A 15745-nucleotide genomic window follows, 5' to 3' on the forward strand; every position below is an offset into this window, starting at 1 on the left:
GTTCAAAATCTGGTGCAGCTCTGCATAGAAATCAATCAGCTTCCAGGTAGTATTGTCAAAGCTTAATTGAACAAGCTGAAGTTATTCGTACATATCAGTGCGATTAGACATGCGATTTGACAGGTCAAATTGCATGTCAAATTGCAGTTTATCGTGGCTCTGCACCAATTTCAAAGAGTAGTTCCTGCACTACTTTTGGAGACTTGGGGGGCGATTAGAATAGACATTTGTGCATGAACCCGCACAGATGTCTTTAAAATCGAATCCCCGAAGTGAGATTGAAATGCAGCTTTGAAATTTTCAAAGCCACGTTCAAGTGTGAAGGGAGGCTTAGAAGCTGATTGGCTACCATGCAGAGCTACACTGGATTCTGAGTGCTCCAGGTCAAGTTAGGTCCCTTTCAAAGGGGCTTTCTGATCAGGTTCGCCTGTCAGTTTTTTCAGGCGGACCAGATTGGACGCTCCATGCTGCTTTCCAATCCCTTCCTGTCCGTGAAATCCAGACGGATGGAAACCCTATTTTCCATCCATCTGGTGGATCGGATCGGATGAAAATGAACAGGCGGTCCGTTTTCATCCGATCTCTGCAAAGTAAGTGGAGACGGAGCTGTCATCTGCCTGCTCAGCAGGGATCGGCGGATCAATCCCGGCTGAGCAAAATGGAGTCCGCCGGACAGAAAGCTCATGTGAAAGGACCCTTAATCAACCCCAATCTGTTCAATCTGCCACTGCTGACTGTTCTCTGGGGACTAAAGAAGAGAGGAAGGTGTTGTCTTAGGGTGATAAATCTTTTTTGTTCTTGTTTAGATACACTTTAATAATTGTTTTAGGTGTTTAAAGTGTATGTAAACTGCATCAAAAAATTGAAAGTACGTAAGTTTAAAGTGATACTACAATCTTGTTTTTTTTTTTCGTTAAAAATAACAAACATGTTTTAAATTGATTGTGTATTTCTGCACTATGGATGTAGTGAGTATAGCTGCTGCCCCCACTAAGACCAACCACCAAAATGGCGTCTGATAGGTGAATGTGTAAAAAAGGAGAGTGGGTATTGGCGCTGCTCTATATTACCTCAAACATGTTAGACTGAATCATAAATCATGACTAATTAGGTGAACATAATATTTAACTAGATGAAAATTTAAATGTGCAAATATACATAAAGTTATATAAAGAAAATTATATAAAAGTGAAAAAAGTGCAAAACAAGCAAGTGCCCAGTAAAAAACAAATGTTGCTAAACCAACAGTAAGTAAATCTGTTTTTAAGCAAGTGCCCAGTGAAAATTCTCAATGTTAATATAAGTACAAACACATAATAAAATCAATCGTGCGTTTTAAATTCATGTAATAAAAATGACCAGTGGAGCTGCCAGTGCTACCATCACATGTCTTTTCATAAAAAATAGTATAAATAGTCCATTTGTTATATCAGTACTGTAAAGCCTCCTCTGAGAGTAGGGACTGGTGAAGTTGCAGTAAGGACAGAGTGCAACCAAAGCATGCACCATGCCCAGGGGCTTCCACACCAACCCCCCCCCCCCCGTTGCCTCACTCACCAGAAATGTTTTACCCTCAAAGGGGATAGCCAGCCTTCACAGCTCCACCTGGCGCTATAAGATATCCAAGATCACCCCCCAGGGTATTCTTGGCTGTCTCGGACTCTCCGCGAATTGTGAGTGTACATGTAAATGTCAAAAGACAGGCTCCATAGTGTAATACCATAAAAATAAGATTATATTTGAAAAATATATCACTTACATTTAATAAAAAGGCATTCAGCATTGTAAACCAGAAAGTCCAGGATGCGATGCGCTCCAGGGACCTGAAACCAGAAGCAACGCAATGACGCTGTAGCCCCACCCAATGTGTTTCGTCACACTGACGTCATCAGGAGCGGCGCCATATTACTGCACCTTCCGGCTTTTATTGTGTATAGTAACTTAGCAACCTGATGCACATGACCCGCGGCCATATTGGATATGCTCATTTTAACCTCGAAATAAAGTCTATGTAGACTCTACTTTTGGCATACATTAATAATAGGACAATAAAATTGGAAGAAGTTTTCAATTATGAACATGTAGTGAACAACCAAGATATAGAAAGTGCTTTTAAACAACTAAAGCACAGCATGGAAAAACAGCTGAGAGTATGGTGGGAAATAGCCGCCCTTGAAATGTACATCTCTGAGAAAATTACGCCTAGAAGACTAAGATGGGATGTATCCCCCAATGACGGTATACGTGACAAAGGTCTTATGAAAGAATGGTACTCATTTTTTAACCATAAAGAGGCAGATCTTTTACAGTTAATAGTAAAAAGTCAGTTCAAACTGCAGAAAATAGAAATAGAGAGATCAAACCAGATTTAAAAGACCATCTATACATTGTTAGTCAAATTGACCAGAAATATAATGGGTTAGAGGAATATACCATTAAGGAAATGTTCTTATTTATATGTCCTAGAGAGGGGGGCATATATGGTGTAATACAAGTCAGGGTACTATTGGTACCAGCTTAAGCATAAGGCTCATATTGCCAAAGGGTGGGGAATTAAATTAAAATTAGAATTAAAAATGTTGAATATATAATAAGTGTGGGGAGTGATATGTGTCACAAGGAAACAAATGCTAAAATATAAAGAGTTACATGAAAATATTATGAAAAATATTATGAAAATTATAAAAAATATTTTTAAAATATTATGAAGAAACTAAAAATAAAATTAAAAATAGGAACTCAAATTGTTATTAGAACACCCCAATTTAGTTGTTAAAGATAAAGCAATCGAGGTCTATGTCGATTTTGAGACCTTCAGGCTGGAGGGAATTTAGCAAGAAAATCCATTTGTTTTCATTCTGCGATACCTTAATTGTCTTGTTGCCCCCCCCCCCCCCTTCCAATGTCCCTTGATTAAATCAATACCATAGAAAGTCATAACAGATGGGTCCTTCTTATGTACTTCTCTAAAATGCCTTGATAGGCTGTGTTTCATGAATCCCTTTTTTATATTATTTATGTGCTCCCTAATTCTAACATAGAGGGGTCTGGTGGTACGGCCTACATATTGTAACTGGCATAGGCATTCTATCACTTATGTGACATGCGTACTGGTACAAGTTACCATCTCTTTGATCCCTATGTTGTTTACCAGTCACGGTGGCTATGAAGGACTCTTTTCTCCTTGCTTGTTTTTGGCTTACCCTACAAGGCAAACATTTTTGGCATCTAAAGAAACCTTTTAAATTGGAAAACAAGCTGACAGGTCTTGGGGTAGTCCAGTACATTGTGCACCAATCTGTTCCTAAGAATGTGAGCCCCCTTGTAGATACATTTTGGGTTTTATGGGAGTGCCTTTTTTAGTATTTTATCTGATTTGAGTATAGGCCAAAGCTTTTTCACTAAATTCTCCACTTGTTTGTACTGTCTATTAGAATCCGTTCTCATATAGGCATTTCGGATCGCAGGCAGAATTGCTGCGTTTCCGAACCATTGCAAGGTGCGGGCGCCCAAGCGATTCCCATGACTTGCAATGGCACCCCAAAGGCAGTGTAATTTTGCCACGATTGTCGCCCAACAATAAACAACAATAAAATCGTGCAAACAGAATTGCGGAACACCTGATGCCCAAAAGAAGTACTTCTTTTGAGCATCAGGTGTCCCGCGATTCTCTTTGTACAATTTTACAGTGATTCGTTGGGCAACAATTGCGGGAAACTTGCGCCGCGTTTGGGGTGCCATTGCAAGTCACAGGTATCGCTCGGGCTTCCCGCGACTTGATATGGTTTGGAATCGCGGGCAGGATAGCGGCAATTCTGCCCATGATCCAAAATGTCTATATGTGAATGGAGCCTTAAAGCTGGAGAGGAAGGCCCACTCCACTTTGTTTGTAGTTTTAATTTCCTTTTCTTTCAGAAGTGTTTTTCTATCCATATTTTTAACTTTTAATTTTGGGATCTCTGATTCCTTCCTTTTGTATCCTTTTTCCACAACCCTACGTATTAGGATTTCTGTTTGTTCCTCGTAATCCTTTTCATTACTACAATTGCTCTGAATTCTCATGATTTGTCTCTTGGGCACATTTCCCGTCCATTTTGGGTGGTGACAAATTTTTTTGGGTATGTGACCATTCCTGTCTGTCTGTTTGAAAAAAGTTTTTGTGCCTAATTTCCCAATATCTATGTAAATTTGTAGGTCCAAATAGTCAATACGTGTTTGATTCCAGCTACCTGTAAAAGAGATACCGTGCCTATTTTTATTTATTTCTCCAAAAAAATCCTTCAATGTGTTTTCTGTATCTTCCCATATAATCACGATCACGATATCATCAATATATCGCCTGTTGAATTTGAGGTTCAATCTTCTTACACTATAAATGTGTTCCTTCTCCCATTTGCTCATGAACAGGTTGGCTACACTAGGGGCATATCTTGCCCCCATGGCCACACCTTTTGTTTGGACATAATAGTCCCCTTTATACCAGAAGAAGTTACTATTCATAGCCATCTCCAAGCCTTCTAATATATAATCTCTTTGTTTCGGTTTCAGGTCTGCATAGTTATGCATCGCCCATTCCACCCCTCTTAGGCCATCCTTCTGGACTATGCTCGTGTATGACGAATTGACGTCTATAATGACTAATATGTCATCTTCTTTTACATTGATGTCACTAAGTTCTGCTGTCCTTCAGATAGGCATTACCTTCTGGTACCAGTGGTTGTAGGTACTGGTCCAGATATTCCCCTAGCCTAGAAAATAAGGAACCTATTCCGCTGGTAATGGGTCTTTCTGGTGGTTTTGCTTGATTTTTGTGAATCTTTGAGACATAGTAGATGACTGGTGTTTTAGGTGCTTCATGCATCAGATATTTTTCCTACTTCTTACTTAGAACCCCCATTTATTTCCCTTTGTTAATATAGGCTTTCAATTTATTTTCATATTTCTTCTTTGGGTTATGTTTTAGTTTCTGATATGCATCTTCTTTATTCAGTAGGTTCGCAATTTCCTCTTCGTAATCTTTTTTGTTTAAAAAAAAACAATCCACCTCCTTTATCCACCTCTTTTTCTTCTCTATCTCTTTAATAATTGCCCAGGTTTTTTCTTGTTTTGAATTTTTTTTTATTTTTATTTTTTTCATTTTTTAATTTTATTTGCCTTACGTCCTCCATCATTTTTTTAAAAAAACTTCCAGGCTATCATTGCTTAGATTCCTTGGGTAAATATGGATTTATTTCTTAGTTTGGTGCTTTTGTAGGTCATTTGTGTAGTTGTTTGTTGTTCAATTTTCTTAATTAGGAAGTGTTTTTTAATGTTAAGCTTCCTAATAAACTTTTAAAGGTCTATATAAACTTCAAACTTGTTTAAATCCTTGTCTGGGACATATTTGAGGCCTAGAAAATTTCTAACTCATCTAGACTAAAAACGACATTGCTAAGATTAAAAATCCTGGCTCCTAATACTCTCTTCTTCTTTTTCTTGATTTCTCCTCGTTTATCTCTGGTCTGTTTCCTGTATCCCATCCCTCTTGCCTTGGAAGTGCCTCTTGCTCATTCTTCTATTCATCCCTCTGATGTTCCCAGGTCACCTCCCTCTGATAGGAGTCCTGGGTTCTCTGAGGTTGCCATGTGTTCTGCCGTGAATTTTGCCATCCTTGATTTCTCAGGGGGCCCCATCCTCGATAGGGTCTGGGCGGTCTATATCTCCCCCTGTTCCTTGGTGGTCTACCTTTGTGTCCCATAGGTAAAAAATCCCTCCTGTACTATGGTTCTCTGTAGGTGGTTTCTCCACATTCTTCCACATGTCTCTGTCAGCAACAGGTGTGACCAGAAATGTGTGGACTGCACAGAGAATATCAGGCACAAGTAAAGTGTAAAAGAATATAATTTATTAAAAAATAAGTGAATAACACAAATATAAAACGCACGTCCAGAAAACTACAACTGTATAAATCAAACCAGATAACCAAACAATAGAGACACATAGCGAACAACTGCTCAAACCAAATATATACAGAAAAAAGGATAAACAAATCGTAATTGTAACAGAGCCAGTGTCAAACACGGGAGATCAAGCAGAGGGATCTGGGAACAAGACAGAACAGGGAGAGGGTAACAGGAGATGGAGTAAGCAGGCAGGAAGGAAGGAAGGAATCAGGCTGCAGGGTCAGGATCAGAGTCCAGGATCAGGATGCAGGGACACAGGAACGCAGGTCAGGAGAACATGGAGACAACACCAAGGCAGTGAGGAAGAGCATGCACAGAGTTTAAATACACTTCCTACAACCAGCATCAGGTGATGACTGTTTGCATGAGATGTCAGCTTCTGGCTGCTGAGAGACACCCGCTGGTGGACATTGGAACTGCAGTCTATGGATCTGGGAGCTACAGTGCCACCAGCAGGTGAGCCCTTTCCTGACAGTCTCAATTGTGAGAACCTGTTAAAGGAGGTAACAGTTCCTGCCAAAGCCCTTGTGTGGGTGGGAGGAAATCTTCCCTGTTCTCTTTGAGTCCTAGGTGTATTAGGGCCCTGGTTTCGTCTAATCCTCGGGCTATGACTTCTAGCATCCTGTATGGGTCTAGAGTTTTGAACTGGAGTTCTGACATAGGATTCCCTGGGGTTGGTTCTAGGTGTCCTTTGATTAAGGCGTCTAACCTCATTCTCCTCTCTCTCCACTGAGGTTTCCTTTGATTCATCAGTCATGGATATCTGATTCATCTCTTCATGCCCCTATTCATTATCTGCTTGCCATTTGTAGATCTGCTGGTTGTTATAGTCCAATACATCCCTCCAAAATGTCCTCTATTTCTTCTGTTGTATTTCTTTATCATACTTCTGTATGGTTTCTTGTAGAATTTTTTCTCTGTCTTTATATTCTTTACTCTCTGCATGTGCCATTAGTTGTTCCTTAATTTGGAGTATCAATGATTCTATTTTCTGCAGTTTGAACTGACTTTTTATTATTAACTGTAAAAGATCTGCCTCTTGCTGGTTAAAAAATGAGTACCATTCTTTCATAAAACCTTTGTCACTTATACCGTCATTGGGGGATACATCCTATCTTAGTCTTCTAGGCGTAATTTTCTCAGAGATGTACATTTCAAGGATGGCTATGTCCCACCATACTCTCAGCTGTTTTTCCATGCTGTGCTTTAGTTGTTTAAAAGCACTTTCCATATCTTGGTTGTTCACTACATGTTCATAGTTGAAAACCTTCCAATTTTATTGTCCTATTATTAATGTATGCCAAAAGTAGAGTCTACATAGACCTTATTCCGAGGTTAAAATTAGCACAACCAAATAACTGCGGGTCATGTGCATCAGGTTGCTAGGTTACTGTATACAATAAAAGCCGGAAGGGGCAGCAATATGGCGCTGCTCCTGATGACGCCAGTGTGACGAACCGTGTAGGGTGGGGCTACAGTGTCTTTGCATCGCTTCCGCTTTTCGGGTCCATGGAGCGCATCGCGTCCTGGACTTCCTGGTTTACAGTGCTGAATGCCTTTTTATTAAATGTAAGTGATATATTTTTCAAATAAAATCTTATTTTTATGGTATTACACTATGGAGCCTGTCTTTTGACATTTACATGTACGCTCACAATTGGCGCAGAGATTCAGAGACAGCCAGGAGGAATACCCTGGGGGGTGATCTGGGATATTTTATACAGCCAGGTGGAGCTGTGAAGGCTGGCTATTCTCTTTTAGGGGAAAACATTTCTGGTGAGCGAGGCAACAGGAGGGGGCACGTGTGGAAGCACCTGGGCACTGTGCATGCTTTGGTTATACTCTGTCCTACTGCAACATCACCAGTCCCTTCTCTCAGAGGAGGATTTACAGTACTGATATAACGAATGGACTATTTATACAATTTTTTTATGAAAGGAAAATGTGATGGTAGCACTGGCAGCTCCACTGGTCATTTTAATTACATGAATTTAAAACGCACAATTGATTTTTTATGTGTTTGTACTTATATTAACATTGAGTATTTTCACTTGGCACTTACTTAAAAACCAATTTACTTACTGTTGGTTTAGCAACACTTGTTTTTTTACTGGGCACTTGCTTGTTTTGCACTTTTTTCACTTTTATATAATTTTTTTATATAAATTTATGTATAATCGCACATTTATATGTTCATTTAGTTAGATATTATGTTCACCCAATTAGTCATGATGTATGAGTCAGTCTAACACATTTGAGGTAATATAGAGCAGCGCCAATACCCACTCTCCTTTTTTACACATTAACAAACATGTTATACTTACTTCCTCTATGCAGTTAGCTTTCCACAGAGCAGCCAAGATCCTCCTCTTCACGGGTCCCTCTTTGGTGCTCCTGGCTCCTCCATCCTGTTGAGTGCCCCCACAGCAAGCAGCTTGCTATGGAGGCACCCAAGCCAAGCCAGAGCACCCTGTGTCCATTGAGACACAGAGCCATGGCCTGGCATGCCCCGCCTCCGTTCTCTCCTTATTGGCTCACTGACTTTGATTGACAGCAGCGGGAGCCAATGGCGTTACGCTGCTGTCTCAGCCAGTGAGGAATCTGTCGTGCAACATTGCTGGATCTAGATAGACCTCGGGTAAGTATTAAAGGGGCTGAGGGGAGGCTGCTGCACACAGAAGGCTTTTAATCTTAATGCATAGAATGCATTAGGATAAAAAACCTTCTGACTTTACAACCACTTTAAAGTGTTACTAAACCCAGGAGCCTGCATTCACTATATTTGGTCTCCCACAGTACACAGAACATTTATATTTGAGTAAATATAAACTGCTAAATACCTTTTCTCATCAGCAGTATATAGCAGTTTTGTGACTTCTATCAGTGACTGGTTAAAGCTTGTAGGAGGAGTTTGCATTCTGCTCTGACTGTCTGTCTGGGCAGTGCTGATTGACCGAACACATGCATCCTCCCCAAAAAACTCTCTAGCAATACACACCAAACTGAGCATGTGCAGAGTGCCTCCTAGGGCTCTGTTCTATAAGCATATGGATTGGGGACAGTGGAAGTTGGGGAAGAAAAGAGAAAACAGGATCAAACAATCTTTTTTCACAATGCGGAGGATTAACCCCTTAGGTTCCACAGTGAGTATAACAAGCATACTTTATTGCATATACAGACCGATTTTTCTGTTGTGGGTTTAGTAACACTTTAAGTATGAATTTCATTGCATAGCTTGAACCAATGCACATATGCATATCTCATACCTGACTGATCCCTGTGGAAGCTGCAAATCACTGTAGTGGTAACCGCTAGTACAGTGATAGCAGCAGTCTTCCAAATTTGATACTTCGCAGTTGTGGTTCAGCATAGTAACCACAGGTGATCGCTCACTCAGTGAGAATGCCAGGTATTCTCTGGTTGGATAAGGTAGAGAGGCATGACAGTGACATCACACACTCCACCTTATTCAATCAGAGAACGCCTTGTGTTTACTGAAAAAAATACAGGCCATTCTCTGAATGGTGGCAGTGCCAAGGGATTGGCCTGCTATGGTTAATGTGCAGTAAGGGCAGCTGCTCAGCACTGCATTTGGAGGACGATGCTATCAGTATGTTAATGATGACTACTACAGTGACTTATAGCTTCCAAAAGGGATCGCTCAGTTGCGCATAATTACATTTGTCCACGCTGCACCAATGTAATGGCAAAAAAAATCATATCAATCTCCAGCTTTAAGGAGTTCATGGAATTTTACAAGTAATGTTTAATATTTATAAAATCTGCAGCTTTTAGTATAGTAATACCTGGTGATCCTGCCATGAAGGTCCTTATTCAGGAACTTCCTATTATAGGGTGACAATACACTGTAGTTGTCTTCCAGTTGTGCTCTTAAGTTGTCACCATATCACGAAAGCTTCAAAATAATCAGAAACCCCACCCTAAGTAATGCCAGGAAGACATAAAAGTGGTTCTAAAGCCTTAAGGTTTTCAACTTAAATGCATTCTGTGCATTAAGGTGAAAAACCTCCTGTGCTCCAAAATTAACCCCCCCGCCCCCCCCCCCTATACTTACCCGATTATGATCCAGCAATGTGCACAAGAGCAGTGGCTGTCCCCTCCTCCCTGGGTGGATTTTTAGTAGCAAGAGGTGTGTCGCGCAAGCAGGGGGTGGGGCGGAGCCGCCTGCTCTGTGTCAGCAGAAGCAGACAGGGCAGTGAGCACACAATGGGTGCCCCCATGGAAATCGTCTTTCCATGGGGGGGGGCACTTGCTGAAGAAGAGGAACCTGAAGCGCCGGCGGGGGACCACAGAAGTTGGTTTGGAGGCTCAGTAGGAAAGATCCATTGCACAGAGCAGGTAAGTTTGACATGTTTGTGATTTGAATTTAAAAAAAAACCCAAAGCTTTAATGTAAGCATGCAAAAAGGAAGTGGCTGCAAAAGATCAGTAGCAATGAGATGCAACAAAAGAAGACACACATACGAAAACTAGTATTTCATTTAAAAAACAGCAGTCACTGAAAATATTCAATGCTTTAGTAAATTAAATGCTATTCAGTTTACAGCTATATTTATGCAAAAGCATCATTTCTGCAAAGTTAATGTACTTTGTGTGCATGGTAAAGTGTTCAGCTGCTACCCCAGCTTTGAGAAGAGTCACCTAAGTCAGAATCAGACGCTATGCATGCTGTGGTTTATAGGGGATAGTATTTCTTGCATCTAAATGTGACAACACACCTTATCATCCGATTTAACAATCTCTGTACAATCTTTTGTACATTTGCTAAATACTATGCAGAGTGTGAACCTATCTCAACCCTTTATTCAATTGAAATCTAATAATGTATGCCCTGGCATAGTGGAAGTTAAGTCTAAAGATACTGCGCAGTGAAGCTGTAACACGTGTGGCCATTTTTATCGGTAACTTCTGTAATAATAACAGCTTGGCTGGATGTAAATAAAGTAAGCAATGCACACATTAAAGCCTAACCTCAGCCAGCATTTTTTAATCAGTAAGGCTAGGCTCACATCTATGCATGTGCAGTTGATGCATTTTTTGAGGCTCTTTGTCTGGCACAATCTGCATTTTTTTCATGCACGTTTTTGATGTGTCTTTAATGCGTTTTTAATGCATTTTGCGTTTTTGGAATGTGTTAATGTTGCTAGGATGACGTGTGTATTGTCATACAGGAAAACATACCAAAACACATGTACATGTGTTTTTCATGTGTTTTTACCACTTGCCCTCCGAAAAATGTACCCCCCTTTATGACCAGGCCATTTCTTGCATTTTGGCACTGCATTACTTTAACTGACAATTGCATGGTCATGCAGGACCGTGCATAAATGAAAATGCATAAATGAAATGCATATCCTTTTTTTCCCATTAATAGAGATTTCTTTTGGTGGTATTTGATCACCACTGGGTTTTTTATTTCTTGCTCTACAAAAAGAAAAAGACTATTTCTGCTATAAAAACATATCCAATACATTTTTAAAAAAAATAATGAAAATCAAATTTCTTAATCAATTTAGGCCAATATGTATTCTGCTACATTTTTTTTTTTTTTTGTAAAAAAATCCCAATAATCGAAAATTGATTGGTTTTGCACAAAAGTTTAGTGTCTACAAACTATGGTATATATACTGGAATTCCTATATATTTATTTTTATACCAGTAATGGCGGCATTCAACAACTTATAGCGGGACTCCGATATTACGACAGACAATCTGACACTAACTGACACTTTCGACTCTTAGTGGGAACCAGTGACAGTAATACAGTGATCAGTGCTAAAAATATGCACTGTCACTGTACTAATGACACTGGCTGGGAAGGGGTTAAACATCTAGGGCGATCAAAGGGTTAAATGTGTGTCTAACCAGTGTTTTCGTGTTTACTATTTGCTGTTTTTAATAAGGAATGGTTATCCTTTGGTCGAGTGTGACATCCTGGTAGGGGTTGTTTCCGGTCATCTGTAGTGGCGCTGAGTGTGGCTTGTGTTCTCCGCGGGATCCGCCGCTACCCTAGGCGAAACGTGTCGACGTCACCAGCCCGGCGGTGCACTCTCCATACCTCCTTCCAGGCGGCGGATCCCGCTGAGAACACAAGCCACACTCAGCGCCACTACGGATGACCGGAAACAACCACTACCAGGATGTCACACTCGACCAAAGGATAACCAACGAGGCATCACAGCAAAAAGGTACTGTCTAAACACTGGGGTGAAGAAATGGCCATACAGCCATCAGAGCCATAGAGACACGCAACCGGCCCAGCACTACCCTACAGGCATTGAGCCATAACTTTGATTAGGGCCACAGCAGTTGCTATACTTACCTCCCCAGGCTCTGCACAAGTCCCCTACAACAGAAAGATACCTCATAAACAGACATCCATCCATCCCACTGCAGTAGGAGAGGCACTATAGCATCAAAACCACTTATGACACAGGAGGGGTGAAGAAACGGCATCCACGCCGTCAGAGAAACAGGTATCCCTGCCATATCTCTGCCCTAAATCCCCACACCTTATTGATGCACTTTATACGATCGGTCCAATGACCACCCCGCAGCCACATACTGCAACACCTTCTCCCAACCACCATCCCTCATACTGCTGCAGCTATCAACCACACGTGGCTTTTTGTTCTCGCACCCCCCCCCCCCCCTTCCCATTCATGAGTGAGTACACTATCTACTCATCTTTTTGGATTGATCCCACGACACATCTGTGCATCCACTCAGCCATCATAAACGGATCCACACCGCCCCAGGAGTCTATCAAGAATATACCACTTTATTACAATTAATGGAATATAACTGTAACTGCATTCTTGATACCTACTATCGTGTACCGGCCGGTTTTGTTATTATTTGTTTACATGTCATGTTTGTCTTGTTTCATGTCGTCTCCACTGGTTGAAACAATTTGTTACTAGCACGGTTGTATATTGATACACTAAGATTTTTTACAATAAACATCTATGATCATATTATTACATGTGCCCCGTTTCATTCACAGCTGACAATATAACCTACTATCATTCTGTAGTCTATGCAGAATACCTTTTTATATGCTAGTTCTGGTTTAGTCGGCAACACACACACACACACATAGGGGCACTTTCATAGATCACACCTAAACTACTCCAAACAGCCACCTTTATATGCACAAATATAACATAACTCTCATAATTCCTGCTAAATCTAAAAAAAAAACTATGTTAAATAAAAAAGATGAGATGAGAAAAATATACAGGCTGGGCAGTTGGAGCTCAGTGATCAGAGAGACAGAGAGAGAGAAACAAAGTTACAATTTACAAATAAACTCCGGAGCAGAGATAAGTGCTGGGAGGGGGGCCCACACAAGGGAGGGGGATTAGTGAGGGACGACTGTCTCTTTCTTAACAGATACAAGCTGATAGCAGGGAGAAGGACAGATCAGATTCAGGTGCTGGAGGAAGATTTCTGTATTTGTTGTCCATCACTAATCCCTCTCTCTGTGTGGGCCCCCTGTGTGCTCGGGCCCCCTACAAGAGGGCTGGTGGTCCCCCCTATCAGCGGCCCTGGGCGGCGGCAGCACCTGGGAACTGATGGGAACATCAGCTGGGGTACCGATACCGCTGGATTCCAGGACAGGTAAGTGTCCTAATAATAAAAGTTAGGAGCTACAGTATTTGTAGCTGCTGACTTTTAATTTTTCCATGGAGGGGGGGCTGGAGCACTGCTTTAATGCATTTATGTGCATTTGGAGTTTTTTTTGCACTCAAATGCTTCTCTGCTAAACGCTCTGGCAAAGGCGTATGCAGGGGGTGTGCCAGGCGTGCCTGGGCACAACCTAATTACTGCGAGTGGTGCCGGTTCCCCCTATTGCCTGGGCTTCTTGTTATCTCCAGAATGGACAGTGGGGGAAGGGGCTAGTAAATATGTCATTTACCGACCCCTTCCTTTTCTAAATGAACAGAGTGAACACATTCACTCGCTGTGTTCATTCATAACTGAAGCATAGTAAACTGTGTTAGTGGCAGAAGAATAAAATGTCAAATGCCTGTAGAAGTGACATTTTCTATCTCCTGTGTGCATGAGGCCGAAAGTTTCCTTATCAATGAACCTTTATTCCTGTTTGTATGTCAATATTTCTGTCATTTTTTTTTGTTTTTTTCTAGTATCAAATAAAAACTATACAAAATAAAAACGTACTCAGTTTGTAAATAATTTCTCAATGTTTCCTACAATAAACATACTTGTGTTGCTATAAATGGACAAGTCACAAGAAAAATTTGCAACCTCAAGGTGAGGTGAGTTGTAATTTGTAGGCCTGAATGAGGCCTTGTGGGTGAGGGTGGGTGAAGTGGTTGTAAAGCCTAAACTTTGTTTACCCTAATGCAGTGGTGTAGCGTGGGTTGTCAGCGCCCGGGGCAAGGTAAGTAATTTGCGCCCCCTACACAAATCTACTAGACCACTACACTGACCTAGCTGATCACTAAACAGACCTACCTTATTCCTACACAGACCTACCTGACCACTACACAAACCTACCTGACCACTACACAGACACCTACACTGACCTACCTTATTCTTGCACTAACCAACCTAATCACTACACTGACCTACCAAATTTCTATGCTGACACCTACACTGACCTACCTGACCACTACACAGACCTACCTGATTCTTACACTGACCTACCTGATTCTTACACTGACCTACCTGACCACTACACAAACCTACCTGACAATTACACTGACCACTACAGAGACCTACCTGATTCCTACACTAAGGATGGCTGAGCAGGCTCCTAAATGGCAGCATGACACTGCGCCCCCCCAGATTTTGCGCCCGGTGCGGCTGGCCCCCCCAGCACCCCCCACGCTACGCCACTGCCCTAATGTATTCCTTGTTTTAAAGGGTAACTCCACTTTCGTTGGGAAAAAAATAGCAAATAAAGAAAAAAAATATAGAGTTGTGAATTGTGACACAAGTCATATCGTAATTGAAAAGAATGACCTTTCCTTTTCAATCTGCAGCTCTGTAATTTTCTAAAAATGTAAGCCATATGGCTACCTGGAGGTGTTCTGTAAACAGAATGTGTACTGACCAGTACTGTATCTTGGCCTAGGCCAGCAAGGCCCAGGCCTAGGGCAGCACTTTGCAGGGGGGCAGCAAAAAAGCTGCTCCCCGCACGGAAAAAAAAACAGCCTTCTCCTGGCTCCCGCACGAAAAGGGTACCCATCGGCTTGCACTACACTTTAAGTATAGTGCCAGTCCTATGGGGAAAATCAGTCTGGCACCCCCATAAAGTGGTCACACTGCTACCTGCCAGTACTGATGGGCACTAATAGGCTTCACTGATGGCTACACTGATGGGCACTGATATGATGCAATGATGGGCTGCACTGATGGCCACTGATCGGGCTGTACTGATGAGGCTGCACTGATACGCTGCACTGATGAGGCTGCACTGATGGGCAGCAATGAGGCTGCACTGATGGGCACTGATGAGGGTGAACTTATTGGAACTGATGAGGCTGGACTGATGGGCACTGATAGTCTGGTTGTGGTCTGTGGTTTACAGATGACAGGGCAGGTCATAAACAGGAAGGGGTGTGGTCTTTACAGGAAGAGGTGGTTCATATTTAAATTAGGGGGTGCACAAGTTTAGTCAGGCCTAGGGCAGCACAAAACCTAAATACACCACTGGTACTGACCACACCCCACAGATATCATTTCCTGCTTGTGTGATTGGCTCACTGGTTTTCTCAGAAGTCTGCACAAACATACAAGTCAGATTTAATTTTT

General features: G+C 41.6%; 1 protein-coding gene across 1 annotated transcript in view; it reads right to left on the bottom strand.

The window, feature by feature from the left end:
- FGF13 (fibroblast growth factor 13) overlaps positions 1-15745 on the bottom strand; it is a 635343-nt gene that overhangs the window by 547784 nt on the left and 71814 nt on the right. The window lies entirely within an intron of this gene.

Source organism: Pelophylax lessonae (genome assembly GCF_965119305.1).
Source record: "Pelophylax lessonae genome assembly, chromosome: 7".
NCBI lineage: Eukaryota > Metazoa > Chordata > Amphibia > Anura > Ranidae > Pelophylax > Pelophylax lessonae.